The sequence below is a fragment of the Lagenorhynchus albirostris genome, chromosome 5 (genome assembly GCF_949774975.1).
Source record: "Lagenorhynchus albirostris chromosome 5, mLagAlb1.1, whole genome shotgun sequence".
NCBI classification, from domain to species: Eukaryota; Metazoa; Chordata; class Mammalia; order Artiodactyla; family Delphinidae; genus Lagenorhynchus; species Lagenorhynchus albirostris.
In genome coordinates, this window is record NC_083099.1 from 29,399,643 (window position 1) to 29,421,657 (window position 22,015).

A 22,015-nucleotide genomic window follows, 5' to 3' on the forward strand; every position below is an offset into this window, starting at 1 on the left:
GGAGTTAATGGTGACCTTGACTAGCTGTTTTGGTGGCATAGTGGGGAAAAAGTCTTATAGGAGTGAGTTTAAGAAAGAATGGGATGAGAGATGTTGGAAATAGCAAGTATAGACATATAAAATTGGTTCCAGAGAAGATTTTTAAAAGAAATTGAGGGGGACTTCCCTGGTGGCGCAGTGGTTAAGAATCCGCCTGCCAGTGCAGGGGACACGGGTTCAAGCCCTGGTCTGGGAAGGTTCCAGATGCCCTGGAGCAACTAAGCCCGTGAGCTGCAGCTACTGAGCCCGTGTGCCACAACTACTGAAGCCCACGTGCCTAGAGCCCATGCTCCGCAACAAGAGAATCCACTGCAGTGGGAAGCCTGTACACCGCAAGGAAGAGTAGCCCCCACTTGCCGCAACTACAGAAAGCCCGTGCACAGCATCGACGATCCAATGCAGACAAAGATTAAATAAATACATTTATAATAAAATTTATAAAAAAAGAAATTGAAAATGTTTTTCTCTGCTGAGGTGAATGATCAATTTGTGTGTAAAAAATTGATGTAGGAAAAAAATTGAGGAATTGTGGGAATATAACCTTGACAAGTTCACTGAAGGGAGGTAAAGTATGTGGGTGCAGGTGCTGATGAGTGGGTAAATGTAGGGTTTTTAGTTTGTGGAAGTTTTGTGACAGTTTGTCTTTTCAGTGAAGGGGGAAGCTGAGCAAAGATGGGAAAAGATTTGTTGTAGGATTGAAGAGAGACTTAATGTGGGTGTGTGTGAAATGGTTGTCTAGGGCAGTGGGAAAGTAAAGTGCTCATTATTTAATTTTTTTTCAGAAGTATATAAAGTAGAGTATGAGAATTCCCATTCACTTTATTATCTGCCTCCCCTTCCTGAGAGGTAATTACTGTTAATGGTTTTCTCTGTATCCTTTCGTTACCCCTTTTTTTCTAGCTACTTAAAAATGTATGCTCATACATGTATACAATTAACAAAATGTAACTGGGCTGGATAACGTTGAATAGACCCCCGTAAATGTCCACGTCTTAACCTCTGGAACCTGTGAATGTGACTTTTGGAGAAAGGGTCTTTGCAGATATAATTAAGGATCTTGAGGTAAGGTCATCTTGGATTAGGGTGGAAGTTAAATCCGATAACAAATCTCCTTAGAAGAGAAGACAAGACACAGAGAAGCAGACCATGTGAAGTCAGCAGATATGGGGAGAAGGTGATGTGAAGGTGGAAGCAGAGATTTGAATCCACAAGCCAAGGAACACTTGGAGCCAACAAAAACTGGAAGAGGCAAGGAAGGATTTTTCTCTAGAGCCTTTGTGCAGAGTAGGGCCCTGCCTACACCTTGAGGACTTCTGGCCTCTAGAACTGTGAAGAGTAAATTTCTGTTGTTTTAAGCGATCAAATTTGTGATAATTTGTTATGGCAGCCCAAGGAAACAAATATAATTCATATTATACATCTTTTTTTTATAGCTTTTAACTTCTTACTGTGAACATCTTTCATATTACTGCATAAGGATAGATTTTGTTCTTTTATAGCAACTGCATTGTATTTCCATAGGATGAATCTACTATGCGTAGCATGTCCATGCATGGTATAGTATGGACATTTAGCTTATTTCTAATTTATAGCCCTTTAATAAACAAATTTATTTTTAGATCTTTGTTAAGTATATTTCTGTCAAATTCCTACAAGATCTTCCAAATATGCCCTCCTAAAAGATTGTTTTAATTTATATTCTTATCTTCAGTTTGAGTGTTGCTAACACTGAATATGATGAATTTTTAATTTCTCTTATTTGATGGTTAAAAAATAGTATATTATTGTTTTGTTTTGCTTTCCTCTAATTACTAGTGAAATTGAATATTTTGTCATGCTTGACCATTTGTAAAGCTGCCTAAAAATGATACTCATTGTTTAAAAGAAAATATCAAAGTATAATTAACTTTATATTTTTAAGAGACAAATGTATACTTTTCTTTTCTTTGCAGTTGACAGTTCTCTTCCTTTATTAATTTAATCAAATTTAAGAATAAGCCTACCCTAACATAAAATGTTAAAAAAGGAAGGGAGGGTGGGGGGGGGCTTTGTAACCTTTGAAGACAAAAATAGAATCTTGTGAATGTAGTTTGATATGTTGAACTTGTATAAAATACAGGTAAGCCTGCATAATATGAAATTGTTCAGCCCACAGAAAACTGGTATTTTGTAACCATTAGAAAACTACTTTTGTTATGAACTTTAACTCTTACCACTTAAAATCATGAGTTCTAGGTATAACTTCTCACACCATTCTAATTTTTTTTTTTTTTTTTTTTTTTTGGGTATGCGGGCCTCTCACTGTTGTGGTCTCTCGCGTTGCGGAGCACAGGCTCCAGACGCGCAGGCTCAGCGGCCATGGCTCACGGGCCCAGCCGCTCCGCGGCACATGGGATCTTCCCAGACTGGGGCACGAACCCATGTCCGCTGCATCGGCAGGCAGACTCTCAACCACTGCGCCACCAGGGAAGCGCCACCAGGGAAGCCCCTCACACCATTCTTCTTTAAACCCTATGCCTAGATTTCTTTTCTCTTCTCTCCTCCCCTCCCCTCTTCTTTTCTTTTTTTTCATGTAAACCATGACATAGACCTTTCATAGTAAAAAATTTTGGTATCTTGTGAAAATCAAAGAAATCATCGTAATGATCTTAATTACTGAAATTAAATATATTCAGAGCATCTTAGGTTATTTTAAATGAAGATAAATAATCAAAGAAGAAAGATTTATTGCTCCTATTGTCATAAACAGAAAATACAGCTAGTGAATTAAATTGCAACTTGATCCCCGGTCTGAAGTTAAAAAATTACTTAATTAAAAAATTACTTAAAAATTACTTAATCAAGAAACTCCTATATAAACTACCTCTTCCAACACTGAGGATTTGATTCATCCCTTGGCTCTTCCTTTAACTAAGTCTCCTACTGTTATGATAGACTTTTGATTCATAGGTCTGGGAAAGATGGCCCAGATTCAGTATGCTCTGTCTTAAATTACTGTTATAATATATTTATTTAATTCAGAATACTCTATAACTTTGTGAATTTTGTTCAAATTTTGAAAAAATTTTAATCTTTATTTTTCTTTACTTTTTGCATTTGGCCAGAGATTACTTGTTCTTCTGACCAATTGGCTGTAAATGGAGGTTCCCACGACTTCCTCCTTGGATTCAGTTAATTTGCTAGAGTGGCTCATGGAACTCAGGAAAACAGTTTATTTGCTAGACTATAGGTTTATTATAAAAAGGATACAACTCGGGAACAGTCAGATGGAAGAGAGGCATAGAGCCAGGTGTGGGGGAAGGGACGTGGCACCCCCGCCTCCACGAGTTCATCAACCCAGAAGCTCTGTGAACTTCCTTTTGGGGTTTTATGGAGACTTCATTGCACAGGCATGATTGATTAAATCATTGATCATTGGTGATTAATTCAATCTTCATCCCTTTCCCTCTCCCCTCCCTGGAGGTCAGGGGATGGGGTTGAAAGGTCTGATCCTCTAACTACGTGGTTGGTTCCCTGGCAACCAGCTCCTATCCTTAGAGGCTTTCTAAAAATCATCTCATTAACATAAACTCAGGTGTGTGAAAGGGGCTTGTTACGAATAACAAAAGACATTATCGCTCTGATCCCTTAGGAAATTACATAGGTTTTAGGAGCTCTGTGCCAGGAGGACCAAATATATATTTCTTATAAATTACAATACAACAATGGGTAAACAGTCAAACACAGAATCCTTAAGTGTATGAATAAAGCAGTTATCTCAGCAGAGGCATTGTCTCCCTATAAAATTAAGTAGGCTGGTGGGACCTTAAAGGGAGATATTTTTAGTAGGAGCAAAAAGATGGTTTGATCTCTCCAGTAAGACAGCTGGCTAGCAAATAACACTAGTATCAAAGTATTTTCTAATGTGAGCAAAATAGGAAACTGTTTGGATTCTTGACTGTAAAGCAAGTGTGGTTGAATTGTTACATACAGAAACTCAGGAATGAAGATTTTTGCTTAAGAGTCTCTATGGGAACAGCATTCTGCCCTCATTATTCTCATACCTTCTAAAATGATTTCTCATCACAGGAGATTTTTAGAAAGAGGAACCCCAGTTTTATAGGAAATTCTACGTTTCTGAAGCAGTGATTTCCCATGCTTTTAAATATATAGATTAAAATAATAAGAAAACAAGAAAGTGTGTTCTCCACAAACTTGTTTACTATTTTATGATGTGAAATAGGATTCTAAGAAGAGAAAATGATACATTCAGGAAGTAAGGGATCATCTTAAGGAGAATTACTTTACACCTATTGTTTCAGGAATCAGTGGGTCTTAAGGTGTGGGTCAATCACTGGTTTTTAGCAATTAAAAATAGCATTGAGAAGCAGAAGAATATAGGTTTACATCTTGGCTTATTTGATTTTTGGGGGTAAGTCATATACCTCCTTTAGTCACAGTTTCCTGTTCTGTAAATTGATAATGATGCCTGTTAATGGGGCTGAGAGAATGTATCTGAAAGTGATTTGTAAACTGTCAGGTGATATATATATATCTATATCTATCTATATATATATGTTTTGTTATATATATTCTGCTTTTAAAGATTGTAAATGGAAAGCCAGGGGAAGATGGGAAAAAAAGAAAAGAAATGTCAAAAGTGGAGTCTTATAATACTAAAACTCAAATAAAACTTTATCTTAGTTTTTAAGTTTTACAGAGTATTTAATACTAAAGTGAGTTTTTAATAGAAGTAGACAGTTGGCTCACCTATCATTTACTTTTCTTCAACAAATGTTTAAAAATAATCCAAAACAAACAGAACCTGTGTTAGTGCTAAAGTTTGATAATCATCGGATTTTCTATAGTTGTAATGTGTATTTCAATTAAAAAAAATGATTGTGGCTATCTCACTTGCACCAAATATACCTCATGTTTATTTATTTAAATATTTGCTGTGTAGTCCAGTTTCTATAAATATATGCTCTAACTTCTCTATTAAACAAGATACAGATCTAGGGAATGCAGTCAGGCTGTGGAAATTTTGGTTTCTTCATTTTCTATTCCTCTTAGTTGCATAACTCCAGATTTTAAAATGTCTGGGTTGTGTCTAACTTCAAAATGTTCAAGTAGATGAGTTTTACCAGTAATAAAAAAGTACAGTACATTCTGGTAGTAGATTGTAGTCATTATTTGTGATTGCATGATTTTTTTTTTTTAAATCAGAGATCCTTGGGCTACTGATATTAGAAATGACTGGGATGCTTGTTAAAAATCTGACCTCTGATGCCAACCCAAGACTTATTGAATCAAAATAAACCTTGGTTACACATTAGAATTATCTGGGGAATTAAAAAAAATACTGATGGCTGGACCCCACCCCAGAAAATCTGATTTAATTCATCTGGAGTTGTGGCTAGGCGTTCTTAAAACGGTGTTAGAATTACCTGTAAGGTTCTTCTGGGATTGTTGGGCCCCAAACTGAGAGTTTGTGATTTATTTGGTCATGTTTGGGGCCTGATACTTTGCAGTACTAATAAGTTCCCAGGCAATACTGATGTCAGTCCAGGGCCCACACTTTGAGAACTGTACTCTGATTGAAGTTGTGAACCACCTGTTTTGGAGGATATGTAATATTAAATGAGGAAACTTAGTCCATAAGGAGCATAGGAATTATAATAGATTTCAAAGTAAAAAGTGTTGCGTGGTAAGCTCTAAATTTTAATTTGTAAAGCAGAAAGGTTATTACTATATTCATTATATTCTAAAACCTTTAAAGCTTATTTACAATGAAAAAATCCCAAACATTATAAATAATAACTTATCAAAAAGAATATCCTTAGAGATGTTGAAGAAAGCAAAGTTTTCTCTCATGTCAGGTTTATTGAGGTGTAGTTTACATATAGTAGAAATTACTCTTTCATGAGTTTTGACAAATGCATCGGTTGTGAAACTATCAACAGAATCAAAATATAGAAGAATTCTAACAGTTCTCTCATGCCCCTATGTGGTCACCTCTTCCTCCAACCCCATATAGTTCTGCCTCTTTCAGAATGTCATATAAATGAAATCATCTAGCATGCAGCCTTTCGATTCTGGTTTCTTTCACTAAGCAGAATGCATTTGAGATTCATCCATGTTGTTGCATTTATCAATACTTCATTTCTTTCTTTCCTTTTTTTTTTTTCTTGGTAAGAGCATTTTAGGTTTACAGCAAAATTAAGCTGAAAGTGTAGAGAGTTCTTGTATAGCCCTACCCTGCGCCCTGCTCCCCCCACCATTCCCAGCCTCCCTCACTAGCAACAGAGTGGTTCAGTAGTTATAATTAGTGAACCTGCGTTGACACGTCATTATCACCCAAAGTCAATAGTTTACATTAGCGTTCATTTTATTGTATATTTTTTGAGTTTGACAAAAGTATAATGACATTTATCGGCCATTATAGTATTATACAAAATAGTTTAACTGCCCTAAAAGGAATCTGTGCTTTGCCTGTTTATCCTTCCCATCCTCTTAACCTCTGGCAACCACTTTTTACTCCATAGTTTAGCCTTTTCCAGAATGCCATTTAGTTGAAATCATACAGTATGTAGTGTTTTCAGATTGGCTACATCACTTAAAAATATGCATTTGCTGTCATTTCCTGACTTGATAGCTCATTTCTTTTTATTGCTGAATAATACCACAGTTCATTCATTTACATGCTGAAGGACATCTTGGTTGCTTCTAAGTTTTAGCAATTATGAATAATGCTGCTATAAACATCTGTGTGTATGTTTTTATGTGAACACAGGTTTTCAGTTCGTTTGGATAACTTTCAAGGAGTGCAGTTGCTGGATTGTATGGTAAGGGTATGTTAGTTTTGTAAGAACCCCCCAGCTGTCTTCCAGGTGGCTATACCATTTTGTATTCCTGCCAGCAATATAAGAGAGTTCTTGATGCTCTACATCCTCATCAGAATTTGATATTGTCAGTGTTCCAGACTTTGGCCATTTCAATAGATGTGTCTTCTTGAGTATCTTTTCATATGCTAATATGCCATCTGAATATCTTCTTTGGTGAGGTGTTCAAATCTTTTGCCCATTTTTAGATTGGATTGTTTGTCTATTTTACTGTTGAGTTTTAAGAGTCCTTTGTATATTTTAGATAACAGTCCTTTATCAGATACATTATTTACATATGTTTTTTCCCAGTCTGTGACTTTGCTTATTTTCTTGAGAGTGTCTTTTGCAGAGGAGAAGTTTTTAATTTATCAAAGTCCAACTTACCAATTTTTTTCCTTGTATGAATTGTGCCTTTGGTGTGGTATCTAAAAAGTTCTCTCCAAATGCAAGATCATCTAGATTTTCTCCTATGTTATCTTCCAGGAGTTTTATACTTTGGCATTTTAGATATAGGCCTGTGATCTATTTTGAGTTAATTTTGGTGAAGAACGTAAGATCTGTGTCTAGATTTATTTTTTATTTATTTTTAATTTGGCATGTGGAAGTCCATTTGTTCCAGCACCATTTGTTGAAAACATTTACTTTTTTCTCCGTTGTGTCACCCTTGCTCCTTTGTCAGAGATCAGTTGTGACTATATTGGTGTGGGTCTATTTTTGGGCTCTCTGTAATATTTTCTTAATCTAGCTATCTGTTCTTTTGCCAGTATCATACTATCTTGATTACTGTAGATTTAAAGCAGGTCTTAAAGTTGGGTGGTGTAAGTCACCCTGACTTTGTTCTTCTCCTTTAATACTGTGTTGGTTCTTCTGGGTCTTTTGCCTACCTGTTTAAGCTTTAGAATGAGTTTGTGATATACATAGAGTAATTTGTTGATTCTGATTGGGGTTGTGTTGAATCTATAGCTCAAGTTGGGAAGAACTGATATCTTGACAGTATTGAGTCTTCCTATCCATGAACATGGAATAGCTCTCCATTTATTTAGTTCTTGGATTTCTTTCATCAGTTTCATCATGATTAGTTTTCCTCATATAGATCTTGTGTATAGCTTTTTAGATTTGTGCCTAAGTATTTCATTTTTTGGTGCTGATATAAATGGCATTATGTTTTTAATTTAAAATTCCACTTGTTCAGTGCTGGAATATAGGAAAGCAATTGACTTGTATATTAACCTTGTATCCTGCAACCTTGCTATAATTGCTTATTATACAGGAGTTTTTTGTCTATTCTTTCAGATTTTCTGCATAGACAATCATTTCATCTGTGAATAAAGGCAGTTCTGTTTCTTCTTTCCCAATCCATATACCTTTTATTTCCTTTCCATGTTTTATTGCATTAGCCAGGGTTTCTAGAACAGTGTTTAAAAAGAGTGATGACAGGACATCTTTGCCTTGTTCCTGATCTTAGTGGGAAAGTGTCTGCTTTCTCAACATTAAGTATGAGATTAGCTGTAGGTTTTTTAAAAAAAATTGTGTTAAAGTACACATAATGTAAAATTTACCATCATAATTTTAAGTGCACATTTCAATAGTATTTGGTACTTCCATATTGTTGTATAACCAATCTCAGAATTCTTTCCATCTTGCAAAACTGAAACTCCATATTGATTAAACAACAACCTTGTATTTCTCACTCTCCACAGCCTTTGGCAGCCACTGTTTTACTGTCTCTATGAATTTGACTACTCTAGGTATCTTATATAAGTGGAATCATATGCTATTTGTCTTTTTGTGACTAGTCTATTTCACTTGGCATAATGTCCTCAGGGTTCATCCATGTTATAACATGTGTCAGAATTTTCTTTCTTTTTAAGGCTGAATAATATTCCATTACATGTATATATTGTATCATTATCTATTCACCCATCAATGGACACTTGGATTGCTTCCAAGTGCTGTTGTGAGTAATGCTGCTCTGAATGTGGGTATACATGTATCTCTTTGATAGCCTGCTTTTGTTTTTGGTGTATACTCAGAAGTAGAATTGCTGGATTGTTCATTTCTTCTTTAATTTCTTTCAACAACTTTTTGTAGTTTTTAGTATATAAGCCTTTTGCTTTCCTTGTTACATTTGTTCTTAAGTATTTTTTTTTTTTTCAGTTTGCCAGTTTTATTTTTTATTTAAAAGAATTTTTTATTGAGGGACTTCCCTGGTGGTGCAGTGGTTAAGAATCCTCCTACCAATGCAGGGGACACGGGTTCGAGCCCTGGTCCAGGAAGATCCCACATGCCATGGAGCACCTAAGCCCGTTTGCCACAACTACTGAGCCTGCACTCTAGAGCCCGCAAGCCACAACTACTAAAGCCCGCATGCCTAGAGCCCATGCTCCGCAACAAGAAAAGCCACTGCAGTGAGAAGCCCACACACTGCAACAAAGAATAGCCCCCACTCACCACAACTAGAGAAAGCCTGCACTCAGCAACGAAGACCCAATGCAGCCAAAAATAAATAAATTAAAAAAATTTTTTTTATTGTAATACGGTTGATTTACAATGTTGTGTTAATTTCTGGTGTACAGCAAAGTGATTCAGTTATACATACATAAATATATATATTCATTTTCTACATTCTCTTCCATTATAGGTTATTACAAGATATTGAGTATAGTTCCCTGTGCTATACAGTAGGTCCTTGTTGGTTATCTACTTTATTTATAGAAGTGTGTATATTTTAATCCCAAGCTCCTAATTTATCCCTCCCCGCTTCCCCTTTGGTAACCATAAGTTTGTTTTCTATGTCTGTGAGTCTATTTCTGTTTTGTAAATGAGTTCATTAGTATCATTATTTTTAGATTCCATATGTAAATGATATATAACATTTGCCTTTCTCTGTCTGGCTTACTTCACTTAGTATGATAATCTCTAGGTTCATCCATGTTGCTGCAAATGATATTATTACATTTTTTTTTTTCCTGTATGCGGGCCTCTCACTGTTGTGGCCTCTCCAGTTGCGGAGCACAGGCTCCAGAAGCGCAGGCTCAGTGGCCATGGCTCACGGGCCCAGCCGCTCTGCGGTATGTGGGATCTTTCCGGACCGGGGCACGAACCTCCGTCCGCTGCATCAGCAGGCGGACTCTCAACCGCTGCGCCACCAGGGAAGCCCCTATTTCATTCTTTGTTTATGGCTGAGTAATATTCCATTTTGTGTGTGTGTGCGTGTGTGTGTACACACACACACCACATCTTCTTTATGCATTCATATGTCAATGGACACTTAGGTTGCTTCCTGTCTTGGCTGTTATAAGTAGTGCTGCAGTGGACATTGGGGTACATGTATCTTTCCAAATTATGTTTTTCTCCGGATATATGCCCAGGAGCGGGATTTCAGGTAGCTCTGATATTAGTTTTTTAAGGATTATTTTATTTTTGATGATACTGTAAATGGAATTGTTCATTTTCAAATTGTTCATACTCAGTATATGGAAACACAGCTTATATTTGTGTGTTTATTTTGTATCATGTAAGTTTGCTAGATTTTTATTTATTTTTTTTGCAGTACGCGAGCCTCTCACTGTTGTGGACTCTCCTGTTGCGGAGCACAGGCTCCGGACGCGCAGGCTCAGTGGCCGTGGCTCACGGGCCTAGCCGCTCTGCAGCATGTGGGATCTTCCCGGATCGGGGCACAAACCCATGTCCCCTGCATTGGCAGGCGGACTCTCAACCACTGTGCCACCAGGGAAGCCCTAAGTCTTTAAAATTAGTACTGAAAGCTTTTTTTTGTGTGTGGAATCTTTAGGATTTTCTACATATAATATTATGTGATGTACACACAGTTTTACTTCTTTTCCTATTTGCATGCCATTTATTTGTTTTTCTTGCGTAATTGCTGTGGTTTCTAGTACTGTGTTGAATAGAAGTGGTGAAAGTAGGGATCCTTAACTCCTTCCAGATTTTAGAGAAAAGTTCTCAGCCTTTCACTATTAAGTATAATATTAGCTGTGGGTTTTTCATATATGGCCTTTATCATATTAAGATATTTCCATCTATTCCTAGTTTGTTGAGTTTCTAATTTGAAATGGTGTTGAAGTTTGTCAAGTGCTTTTTCTATATCATTTGAAATCATCATGTAATTTTTCCCTTTCATTTGTTAATGTGGTGTATTACATTGATTGATTTTTTAAAATAAATTTTTAAATTTATTTTTAGCTGCGTTGGGTCTTCGTTGCTGCGCATGGGCTTTCTCTAGTTGCATCAAGTGGGGGCTACTCTTCGTTGCAGTGTGTGGGCTTCTCATTGCAGTGGCTTCTCTTGTTGTGGAGCATGGGCTCTAGGCATGCTGGCTGCAGTAGTTGTGGCACGTGAGCTCAGCAATTGTGGCTCACGGGCTCTAGGGCTCAGGCTCAGTAGTTGTGGTGCATGGGATTAGTTGCTCTGTGGCATCTTCCCAGACCAGGGCTTGAACCCATGTCCCCTTGGACATGGCAGGCAGATTCTTAACCACTGTGCTACCAGGGAAGTTCCACATTGATTGATTTTAATATGTTGATCCATCCTTGCTTTCTAGGAATAAATCCCATTTGGTTAAGGTGTATAATTCTTTCAGTATGCCATTGTTTAGCTGAGTCTTAAAACATTTTAAAAGATGAAGTTATCTTTGTTTATATAGTGCCAGTGTTAGTAAATGACAGAGGCTATATTAATTTTATAGAAAGTTTGTATAACCTGGTATTTCAGTTCGTATTTATGACCTCATGCCTATATACTGCCTTGCTTGGATTATGCCTGATTTAAGGGAGTATGCTGTTCCCCTAAGGCTACAGGCAGATCCATAGTATAACTGAATGGCTTAATTTCACATATGAAAGCTGCATTTAAATCATACAATTAAATATTGGTGAGTTTGATACACTTTTCAGTTCTAGCATAAAAGAGGCATATTTTGCAAGTAGGGCATGGGTAAAGTTGTCATTTTGTAGCATTTTGAACTATAATTCCCAGGTTAATATATTTTTAGTCAGAGAGATTACAACTTTAAATGATTTTATTTTCCTCTATATAATTCAATTGATAGTTCTTATTCATATATTTTTACCATGTATTAAATTATTGTGTGTGTTACAACAAGCAATGCTTAGTTTTCTTTATTATATGTAAGTGTAATTCTTTAATTCTTATATTGGATAAAATTTGTATCTTGACATGTCTGCTTAAAATAAAAAATACTTTATAATTTTTACATAAAGACAAATGAGAATTTATCCTCCTGTGCCATTCTTTTTGGCTTAGCTCTAAACTTCCCCTTCTCACTGCGTCAGAACTACTTCCATTCTAACTGTGTATATAGCACAGTATAATATATTGCTCCATATTTATGTCTCTTTTCGTATAGCTTATACAGATATTTGTATTCCCAATTACATATATAGGCTTGCTGTGATGATGAGTTTAAAAAGGTGGGATCATTATATATACTTTTCTGCATCTTTCCGTTTTCACTAATAGTACGTTAGAGAAATCCCCCATCTAAGGAATAACTCTGCTGTCTGTCCATAACTTTTATTCATTATTTTCATGACGCCAGAAGACTGCTTCATGGTGTTATATAAAATTTATTTAGCCATTCCCACATTTATCCAATATTGTCTTTCTAGTTTTTTGCCACTTTAAACAGTGTTGCATCTTTGAATATATGTCCTTACTTCCAGATGCTTTTATTTGTGTGGGATAGATTTCCAGAAGTAGAATTGCTGGGTTTAAGGGTTTTTATATTTTTTATTTAAGTAGATGTTGCCAAATTGCTTTCTACCAAAATTTTCCACTAGCAGTGTGTGAGAATACTTTTTCCTACTTCATTGCTAGGAATTGGGCTATAGCTTTTTAAACATTTGCCAGCCCGATAGGTGTAATGTTTATCTCATTTTTTTTTGTTTTTTTTTTTGCGGTACGCGGGTCTCTCACTGTTGTGGCCTCTCCCGTTGCAGAGCACAGGCTCCGGACGTGCAGGCTCAGCGGCCATGCCTCATGGGCCCAGCCGCTCCACGGCATGTGGGATCTTCCCGGACCGGGGCACGAACCCGTGTCCCCTGCATTGTCAGGCGGACTCTCAACCACTGCGCCACCAGGGAAGCCCTCATTGTTATTTTTAATTTGAATTTCCCTGAGTACTGATGAGATTGAGCATCTTTTCTTACATGTGTGGACATGTAATTTTCCTCTTCTGTGAATTGTTATTTTGATAGCCTTTGCCCAAATTCTATTTGGGTTGTTTGTCTTTTACAGATTGTAAGAGCTCACTGTGTGTTAAAACATTAATACTTCATTACCTCTGTTGCAAATGTTTTTATTTTTCCCCAAAACTTTTTTATGCGAACCCCTTTATACTTTTTAGTTTTGAATTGTGAATGTTTCTCAGCTTTTTTTCCTGCAAGATTTTTATCTTTTACACTTCACATTTGTCTTGAGTTTATTTTTGTATGTCTTATAACATTAGAGCACCCAGTTTTTCTTCAATATTACCAGCACTTTAAAAATATTTAATTAAGCCATCCATTCCCACTGACTTGAATGATTGCCCTTATTTTATTCAAAATTTTCATTTTTATGGCACTCTTTCTCAGTTTATTATTTTATTGATATTGTTCTGTTTCTATATTAATACTTTATTGAGTTGTTTTCTGTGACAATAATGTTTTCATATTTGAAGCACGTTCCAAGTTACCCTTGTTTTTCATCTTTGGTTTGCAGCATTAGTTCTTATATATAAATGTGGTCATTTCTTCCTTAAAAATATAATAATATAAAAATTATTTGGATTCTAATTTGAGTTACATGAAATTCATTACTTAATATAGGGGACAACTGACATGCCTATGATAGTGCTTTCTAAATATATGATAGTGCTTATGATTTTGATAAGAATGTATAGTTTCCTTAAATTTATATTTAGTGCCAAATTATTTAATTCATTCAAAAGTATTGTATAGGTCTTGCTGCTGTTATAATGAGAACGTTTTAATCTCATTTCCATTTCTTTCTCCAGCACAAAAACTATTGACTTTTGTATATTGCTTTTGTCTCCAACCATCAGGTGGTAAATGGATAAAGAAAATGTGGTATACAACAAAACATTATTTAGCCATAAAAAGGAATGAAGTAATGATTCATGCTTTAGTTAATATAGATTAACCTTGAAAACATTATGCTAAGTAAAAAGAGCCAAACCCAGTTCACATAGTGTATGATTCCATTTATATGAAAACCAGAATAGGCAAATCCATAGAGGCAGAAAGTAGATTAATGATTGTCAGGGGCTATGGATAGGAGACGTTACTGCTAATGGGTGTAGGGTATCTTTTGCAGATGATGAAAATGTTCTGGAATTAGATAGTGGTGATGATTATACAACCTGGTGAATAAACTAAAAACTACTGAATTGTGTATTTAAAGTATACAAGGGTCAATTTTATGATGTGTCAATTATATCTCAGTGTTTAAAAAGAAATGGTGACTGTATTTATTTGTATCAGTTAGCATTGAATTTGGTATTAGGTAACAGAAAACCAGACTACCCTGGCTTGATAAATTAAGGCTTCATTTTTCTTACATAATTGGCTTGTATTGCTTCACTGGTACAGTGATATCAGAACAGGTATCTCCATGATTAATTTTTGGCTTCTTTTTCATGTTTGCATATGGTTGATATGGCTCCAAGCACTGGAAGATAGAGGAAGGGGAAGCAACAGTGATTGTATCAGTAACTCCAAAGTAGTCTTCAGATCTCAAGGTTGGACCTTGTTAAATGGTCACTCTTGGCTGGAAGTTGGTTGGGGAAAAGGAAGTGGTGGTTAGTGAGATTTGGGTCTGAAACTTCCTGGCATATCAGCTTTCCCATATAGGTCCTTATTTAAACTAATATCATTTAGCGTTTCACAGTTAAAAAAGACATCTGTTGTTGCTTTTGTAGTCTCAATTATATTCAAGTTGTTTTCCCAGTTCACTTAGTTTTTTTCTTTTAAAGTAGTCTACATTTTCAGGGTTGTTTGTAGCATTTGTTTATTATGGAAAGGGGAAGAGGGAACTAATTATTCAAGACTTCATTTAGCTTTGTTTTTAACAGCTTTATTGAATTAGAATTGACAACAATAACGTGTACATATTAAATTGTACAGTTTATTAAATTTTGACTTAAGTGTACATCTGTGAAAACATCAGTCACCGCAATTAAGAAAGTATTTTTTATTAGTGCTCCCTTTTTTGAGATGTAGTTGATGTGTAACATTATATTAGTTTCAGATATACAACATAATGATTTGATATTTGTATATATTGCACAAAATAAGTCTAGTAAACATCAACACAAATAGTTACACAATTTTTTTTGTGATAAGAACTTTTAAAATTTTCAGTAACTTTCAAATATATAATACAACATTATTAACTGTAGTCACCATGCTGTATATTAAATCCCCTGGACTTACTTATTCTATAACTGGAAGTTTGTACCTTTTGGTGACCTTCATCCATTTGCCCACCCTGACCCCCTGCCTCTGACAACCACCAATCCCCTCTCTATATTTATGAGTTTGGTGTTCTGTTTTGTTTTTAATTTTTTAGATTCCACATTTAAGAGATCGTGTAGTATTATTTGTCTTTCTCTGTCTGACTTACAGTGCCCCCACAGTCCATCCATTTTTCACAAATGACAAGATTTTCTTCTTTTTTTATAAGTGAATAATATTTAATTGCATATATATAGATATATATGTGTGTGCACATATATACATGTACAGTCATATCTATCTATATATATCATGTTTTCTTTATGTAACGTGCAACCTAAGTTGCTTCCTCCCATATCTTGGCTATTCTAAATAATGCTGCAATGAACATGGGAATGTAGATCTCTTCAAGACAGTGTTTTTGTTTCCTTTGGACAGATACAGAAGTGGAAGTGCTGGATCATGTGGTAGTTCTATTTTTAATTTTTTGAGGAACATTTATACTGTTTTCCATAGTGGTTGCACCAATTTATATACCTACCAACAGTATACAAGAGTTCCCTTTTCTCTACATTCTCACCAAGACTTATTTTTTCTCTTTTTGATAATAGCCGTTCTAACAGATGTGAAGTGATATCTCATTTTGGTTTGATTTGCATTTCCCTGATGGTTAGTTATGTTGAGTGTCTTTTCATATACCTGTTGGCCATGTGTATGTCTTTGGAAAAATATCTATTCAGATCTTCTGCCCATTTTTAAATTGGATGTTTTTTTTTTTTGCTATTGAGTGGTATGAATTCTTTATATATTTTGGATATTAACCCCTTATCAAGAATATGGTTTACAAATATTTTCTCCCATACAGTAGGTTGCCTTTTTATTTTGTTGATGGTTTCCTTTGCTGTATAGAAGGTTTTTAGTTTGATATTGTCCCACTTGTTTGTTTTTGCTTTTGTTGCCTTTGCCTGTGGTATCAAATCCAAAAAATCATTGCCAAGACTAATGTCAAGGATCTTACCACCTTTATTTTCTTCTAGGAGTTTTACGGTTGCAGGTCTTACATTCAATTCTTTAATCATTTTGAGCTAATTTTTGTGAATGATGTAAGATGGTGGTCCAGTTTCATTCTTTTGCATGTGGCTGTCCAGTTTTCTCAACACTATTTATTGAGATTGTTCTTTCCTCATTGCATATTTTTGACTCCTTTGTCATAAGTTAATTGACCGTATATTCCTCAGTTTATTTCTGGGCTGTGTATTCTGTTTCGTTGATTTGTGTGTGTGTTTTGATGCCAGTGTCATACTGTTTTGAAATTAGGGAGTGTGATGCCTCCAGCTTTGTTATACTTTCTTAAGATTGCTCTGGTTCTTCATGGTGTCCTGTGGTTCCATACAAATTTTAGGATTGTTCGTTCTATTTCTGTGAAAAATGCCAATGGAATTTTGATAGGGATTGCACTGAATCTGTAGATTGCGTTGAGTAGTATGGACATTTTTTTTTTTTTTTTAACTCTTCCCCTAGTACATTTATTTATTTATTTTATTTATTTATTTATTTATTTATTTTTATTTATGGCTGCTCGCTGGCTTTCTCTAGTTGCGGTGTTGCGGTGCGCGGGCTTCTCATTGCAGTGGCTTCTATTGTTGCTGAGCACGGGCTCTAGGCACACGGGCTTCAGTAGCTGTGGCTCGTGGGCTCTAGAGCACAGGCTCAGTAGTTGTGGCGCACGGGCTCAGTTGCTCCGCAGCATGTGGGATCTTCCCGGCCCAGGGCTCGAACCCGTGTCCCCTGCATTGGCAGGCGGATTCTTAACCACCGCGCCACCAGGGAAGCCCCCGGTATGGACATTTTAACAGTATTAATTCTTTTAATTCATGAGCATGGTATATCTTTCCATTTATTTGTGTCATCTTCCATTTCTCTCATCAGTGTCTTGTAGTTTAAAATGTACAAGTCTTTTTCCTCTGTTAAATTTATTTCTTGGTATTCTTCTTGTTGCAATTGTGAATAGGATTTTTTTTTGTTACTTATTTCTTAAAATCAACTTTATTGTGGATAGTGTTTATAAATGTTTGAATTTTAAGTGCATGGTTGTAGTTTTGACAAATGTATAGGTTTTTGTAACCACCACCACCACAATCAAGATGAAAAACGTTTTTAGCCCTCCAGAAAGTTTTGTCATGTTTCCTCCCAATCATATACGCCACCACTCTTATCTCAGGCATCTACAGTTCAGCTTTCTGTCAGTATATGCGACAGAATTTTTAAATAGAATATATAGAATCATAAGTATATACTTTTGCTTCTGGTTTCTATTTGTGAGGCATTGTCTTTTAAAAGTCATGCACATTGTTGCATGTATCAGTAGTTCTCTCTTTTTTATTGGTGCGTAGCATTCTGTTTTATGGATATATTCAGTACATCTATTCACCTGTTGTTGGACACTTAGGTTGTTACCGATTTTTGGCTATTAGAAATAAACTTCTTGAAGTTTGTCTAGAAGTCTTTGTGTGGACATAAGTTTTCATTGCCATAAATATGTCAGTCTACATTGCCTAAAAATGTCATTTCTGTATATGACTATACCATTATCATGTCTAAGAAAAATAAGAGTGATATTTTACTATGATACTTAGTTCGTGTTCAGATTTACCCAGTTGATTCCAAAAGTCTTTCATAGTGTCTTTTCCTCCCCTTGTATGAGTAATGGACCACGTCAAGGCCCATGGTTGTTATGTCTTTGTTCTCTTGTAATCTAGAATACCTCATGCTCTTTTCCCTCTAAGATATTGACTTCTTTACTAGACAAGGCTGCTTATTTTTAAAACATCCCAACCTGTTTTTTCTTTGTTTCAGAGATGTTCTTTAACTTGATCCTCTCTTTTCTGTATTCCTTGTGAACTGAAAACATTGAATGACTGTGTTTGCTGAAAATCTTGTTATAATTAGTTTATACTGTAAAATCTCTTCATCCTCTGATAATGTCGAGTATATTCTGAGTCCAGGATGAAGAGACATTTCATTTCTTATTTCATTTTTGGGAGGAAAAACGGTGCTAATTATAATACATTATAATTATATAATTATTAGATCATACATTTTATAATACATTAGAACACATGTGGTAAGATCTAAAAGGAGTAGAAGGTTAAACAAAGATGAATTTAGGTCATCAGAAATGACTGCTTGATGTAGGATTTAGAAAATTGTAATGTAATTGGGTCCCACAGCCCCTATTATAAGTTGTATGTATATGCTACAGTGTCACTACCTCAATATTTTAATCTTTTTTCATAACTAATATCTAAGGAGAAAGGGGGAAATTTTCCACTTCAAAGCCTGCCCATTAGATGACACAGTTCTTGGTCTCCAATTTTTTCCCTGTGCATGAAAAAAACCCACTGGGTAAATTTGGAACAATTTTAACATCAAAAAGAATAACTGTAATTGATTATAGAAAATCTGTGGATCCACAGGGCTACTTGGAAAGACAGAAAGAGAGAGAAACTGACTTGCTACTCTAGGAATGTACATAGGAGAAACTCCTTATTCTGAAAAAACGGTTAAGTAAAGGTAAAGAATTAAGCATTTCTGCTGCATTTTTAGGCAGAGCTATAGTTTATCCTTGCTTGTCGGTGGAAGTTTTTTTTTTTTTTTAATAGAAAAATGCCAGTGAATAAATGGGAAAGAAATAAAAAAGAATTAGAAAATTACCATTTTGCAATCACTAATGAAATAACTGATTCAGATAAGGATCATCAATGGATTCTAACACCATTACATGAAAGATACTTTGGGCAACAGTATCATTCCACAAATTGTAAAGGGAAAGATCTGGTAAATCTTACCATCTTATTAACTAAATGATCAGATTCATCATCACTAACAGTGGAAAAAAATTGAATTTATGTTTCTACTTCAGTGGGAACATATAAAGTACACAACATTGCTTATAAACTATCTGTGCAAAAAATGTTTAACCATAAATTAATGAAGCATTTAAGATAATTTTCATTTCTCAGGACCTGAATACTCCATGTTGGTATGCTCTGCGTAGTCTGTTTTTCCTTTTATCGGAATTACTAGTTTAGGCAGCTTCTTCACTGTGGCCTTTGTCTAACAATGCTCTTGTATTCAAAATCTGAAGTTTATCTCCTTTGTCTAACAGTGCTCTTGTATTCCAAATCTGAAGTTTATCTGCTATACTAATTCTCTTTGTTTCTTCTTTTGCCTAGGCGGGTGTGTATGTATGTTTTGGGGTGGAGTGGAGTGGTTGGTACACTTGCTCAGTGCTTACCTTGTTCCAAGTTCTCCAGTTGTTGATTTTTACATCTTGGTGATAACACTTTGTTAATTTCTGTTTTGTGGTAAAGTTTTAACGGAAGTATGTGGATGTCAAAAATACAAAATAGCAAAATTTTGTCACAATTTTTTTCTCTCTAAATTGCAGTGCTTAAAAAAATTACTCCTAGTATATACATATATGTCTGTTTAGGCATATAATGCATTTGAAAAGATACCGACACAATTGGTTACAATTGTGGGTCTACTTGCCTCTAGGATAAGGGGTTGTAGGAGTCTTACTTTTCGTTATGTATCCTTATTTACTTTTTAACCCCCACTTCCCAAATTTAAGATATTCTTTTGTATTGAAACACACATATCTGTGAGTGCACATACAGCCATTAAAAATGCTGTTTCCGTCTTAACTGATACGTTTAGCAGGAGCAATGATTTTCAGTTTGTGGACTTCATTTTTGTGGGCTAATCTGAATTCTCATGACATTTCTATTATTCTGGTTAGGCTCATGTATGTTGGCTAGAATGCCAGCTCCAGGTCAGGGAAATCTTTGCTTTGGTAAGCAGTAACCAAAGGGGGGAGGAAAAAAAAAGTGTTTCTGCATATTTATTTGAGTGAAATTATAGAAATGTGTTTTATTTGAATGGGTTATGTGAGTCAGCTCTTGTTTCAGCAGCTCAACTTCCTACCACCTCATAAAGCACTGGAGATGAGAATATTAATTTATTCCCTTATCTTGTTTTTTCTGCACTTGACATCATTTGTATTTGTTTACCATTTCAGTATATTACTTTCTCATTAAAATTCTTCTTCAATAGCCCTTCTGTTTTTCAAGTATTTCTTAGTTTATCTTTACATTTTTCTTAGTTCTGTCAAAGGAGTTATCTAGAGATATGTTGGGTCCAGACATTAGCTTTGTCCTTTACTTCCTATCCATCTGCATCAGTGAAGATAATAGTAGGCTGTATTGAGAACCAAATAGAGTATGAGATAGTACCTGTCATAGATATATAAAGCATCTGGAAGAGAAAAAAACATGAGCTATAAGGTATATACACATTTTTGGTAATTTATTTTAAAGAGAAAAAAATCCCATTAAAAACTTGAGCCTCTTTGTTTTTGTGTTCTTTCTGGCATAGTCTTTATAAATGCAAAACAAAAATAAACAGTTCACCAAGAGCTGGAAAATCCATCCATTATTGAAACTCTTTGTGGTGTCAGTTAACATTTATCCCAACATGTACTGGGATACATGATTTTTCTTCAAAGTACAAGTTGATTAAAAAAAAAAAAAGAAAAAATCTAGAGTTGTAGCTTTTTTCTTTAAAGTGAATGTATTTTTATTTGGGTAAATTAGAGTATGGGAGGAATGCGTGAATTTTGCAAGAGCCTTACCAGTGTAGTCTAAAAATCAATTATGAATCAGTGTTTTCCCCTGGCATTGCCACTTAATTGCTTGGTGACCTTGGCCTCATACACCAAATTCTGCATTTATTAAATGGGAATACTAGAATTTTTTTTGGCTACAGGGGTGGAAAAACCAAGAGAGTAATGTGAAATTATGTGCTTTTTTACTACATACATTGCTGCTAATGTTGAATGAATCTGTAAAATTGAAATGATTAGTGAATAATTTTACTGTAAATTGTTGCTGACACATATATTCAAATCATTGAAAATTTCCTGAAAATTATGTAATATGTTTTAGTTATTTTTGTGCTAGCAATAAGTGCTATGATTTCACTAGTTGAACGTAAAGATATTATTTGGAATAATTAAATGCATGTGTTGTTCCTTAATGGGTAGTGTGTTCTTTGACGTGAATGTTATAATTTGTAAATATGATTTTTTTGGGAGGATAAGCATATTGCTTTCTTTTTTTTTTAATTGAAGTATAGTTGATTTACAATATTGTGTTAGTTTTAGGTGTACAGAAGAGTGATTCAGTTATACATAGATATATATCTATTTTTTTCAGATTCTTTTCCCGTATTGGTTCAATATTGGGGAATATTTAAAATATCGAGTATAGTTCCCTGTGCTATACAGTAGGTCCTTGTTGGTTATCTATTTTATATATAGTATGGAGTTGCCCAAAAAGTTTGATTTTTTTCTGTAAGATGGCTCTAGTAGAGCTTAGTTGTTTTTAACTTCATTTGAAACAATTTCGTTAGATTGTATGTGACAGCTGTCATATCAGTGTGCATTTAAAAAAAGACATCAAAATTGGTGAATTTTTGTGTAGTCATTTTAATATTGAAGATGGAAAAAAAACATTTGCAGCATATTATGCTGTATTATTTCAAGAAAGGTAAAAA

The 22,015-nt window shown here is 35.0% G+C and overlaps 1 protein-coding gene across 2 annotated transcripts in view; it reads left to right on the plus strand.

Moving 5' to 3' along the window:
• STAG1 (STAG1 cohesin complex component) overlaps positions 1-22,015 on the plus strand; it is a 435,356-nt gene that overhangs the window by 38,702 nt on the left and 374,639 nt on the right. Inside the window, exon 1 of one of the 2 annotated variants that reach the window (XM_060149788.1) lies at positions 14,562-14,682. The exons of the other annotated variant lie outside the window; for it this stretch is intronic. The gene's annotated coding sequence lies outside the window, so the exon portion shown is untranslated. Of the gene's footprint in view, positions 1-14,561; positions 14,683-22,015 lie in introns of those variants that run through there. 2 annotated transcript variants of the gene reach the window in all.